Below are 2,491 nucleotides of genomic sequence, written 5' to 3'. Positions count from 1 at the left end.
GGGTCCGGCGGCGGGGGGGGGGGGGTCCCCGCCGGGGCCGCCTCCCCCAGGAGGAGCCGCCTTCATGGAGAAAAGATTTCCAAATAAAATTGAAAAAGATCCAAAAAAAAGAGAGAATTTTGGTTCTAGAAATGCCCTTTTCTCTTGTTGGTATCCCTGCTCCCAAGCAGGGCAGCGGAGGGAGAGGAGCTGGGAGATTCCCGAAATTCCGCTGCCTTTTCCAGGTCCTTTGCCGGGTCTGCGTCCCAGTCTTTGGCTTTGAGCAGACTCGTGGCAGGGAGGGAGGGAATTGTTTGGTTTTGGGTTTTTGGGTATTGTTACAGGGATTCAGAAGGAAAAGCAAAAATCGAACCAACAGCGCAACATCCTCGGATGGGTCGAAGGTGCAGCATGAACAGGGATTTCCAAAAATGAAAATGAGAATGAAATGAAATGAAGTAAAAGAAAAGGAACAAAAAAAAAGAAATAAAATAAAATAAAACGAAATAAAATGAAATAAAATAACATAAAATGAAATAAAATAGAATGAAATAAAATAAAATAAAATGAAATGAAACAAAACAAAATAAGATGAAATTGAATGATGAAAATAAAATAAAATGAAATGAGACAAAACAAAATAAAATGAAATTAAATGAAATAAAATAAAACAAATAAATGAAATGAAATGAAATAAAATAAAATAAAATGAAATAAAATGAAATTAAATGAAAGAAAAGAAAAGAAAAGAAATGAAATAAAATGAAAAAAATTTAAAAAATGAAATGAAAAATAAAAATAAAGTAAAACAAAATAAAATGAAATACAATAAAATGAAATGAAATAATATGAAATGAAATAAAATGAAATAAAATAAAATAAAGCAAAACAAAATGAACTGAACTGAAAGAAAATAAAACAAAATGAAATGAAATAAAATAAAATAAACCAAAATAAAAATAAAGTAAAATGAAATAAAACAAAATAAAATAAAATAAAAATAAAGTAAAATGAAATAAACCAAAATAAAATAAAATGAAATGAAATAAAACGAAATAAAATAAATAAAAAAAAGAAATAAAATGAAATTTTAAAAAATTTAAAAAAAAAATTAAATTTTCAAAAAAGGAAAACCCAAACCAAAAAACAAACCCAACGATCCCACCCACATCCACGAAACCTGCCAGGATGCTGCATCCCAAAAAAAAATTCAATGCAGCGTTGGGAATAAGGACTTGCAAGTGCATTTGTTTCTTGAAGTAAAGGCTAAAAACGTTGAATTTTTTTTTTCTTCTTTTTATGGTTTTTGTTGGTTTTTTTTCAAGGTAAATGCTCGTTTCTCTATAAATAATTCTCTTTTTTTTTGTTTTTTTTTTAAAAAAACAACAACAACAACAACAACAAAACACAAACCCAAGCAACCAACACTGAGTCTCTCTCATGGAAACGGCCACGCAAAGCAGGGAAGGGAAAGTCCAAAGCAGCTTTTTAGGATGTAACGATTTGCCAAAGGAAAAGGGGGAGGAAAAAACCCCCCAAAAACCCCAAAAAAACCAAAAAAAAAACCCAACCAAAACCTTTAAAAACTCAAAAAAGCCAACGACCAACAGAATCCCTAAAGTGCCTGGTGTGGGGAGGAGGCTCCAGCGGCGCATCCGTGCCCGGGCTCGGGCAGCAGCACCCGGCTTTGTTTCTTGTTTTTCCATAGAAATGAGCTGCCAAAGGATTTCGGAGTGTGCCAGGTACAGCAGATTTTGGGTTTTCAAGTGTTTGGGCTCGCAGGAGGGCAGCGATTCCGAGCTGCTCGGCCGGGAGCTGACCCCCTCCATCCCTAAATCCCAAACCCTCCCCGCCCCTGCCAAGAGTTCAGCTTTTCCTCATCCCGGCTGGGTGGGTGGCAGCTCCGGGGGTATCCTGGTAGGGCAGGGTGGGGGCTGGCACAAGGGAAAAACTGGGAATGGAGATACTGGGAATGGAAGAAAATCTCGGGAATGGAACAAAACGCTGGGAAGGAAACGGCTCCGATCAAGCCCAGAGGAGGAAAAAACCAGCAGTGGATGGGGGCCCCTGGCCCGTGCCAGCCCAAATCCTGCCCCTTCTGCCGGGGCAGCAGCTCCGGGGGTATCCCGGCAGGGCAGGGGGGGCTGGCACTGGGGAAAAACAGGGGAGGAAACAGCGGGAACGGAATAAAAATATCGGGAATGGAACAAAACACCGGGAAGGAAACAAACGCCGGGAAGGAAACGGCTCCGATCAAGCCCGGGCCCCTGGCCCGTGCCAGCCCAAATCCTGCCCCTTCTGCCGGGGCAGCAGCTCCGGGGGTATCCCGGCAGGGCAGGGGGGGCTGGCACTGGGGAAAAACAGGGGAGGAAACAGCGGGAACGGAATAAAAATATCGGGAATGGAACAAAACACCGGGAAGGAAACAAACGCCGGGAAGGAAACGGCTCCGATCAAGCCCGGAGAGGAAAAACCCAGCAGCGGATGGTGGCACCTGCCCTGTGCCAGCCCA

Source organism: Corvus brachyrhynchos, unplaced genomic scaffold (assembly GCF_000691975.1).
Source record: "Corvus brachyrhynchos isolate BGI_N302 unplaced genomic scaffold, ASM69197v1 scaffold1061, whole genome shotgun sequence".
Classification (NCBI taxonomy): Eukaryota; Metazoa; Chordata; class Aves; order Passeriformes; family Corvidae; genus Corvus; species Corvus brachyrhynchos.
The sequence above is the reverse complement of the archived record's forward strand: the minus strand, read 5'-3'. Positions refer to the sequence as shown.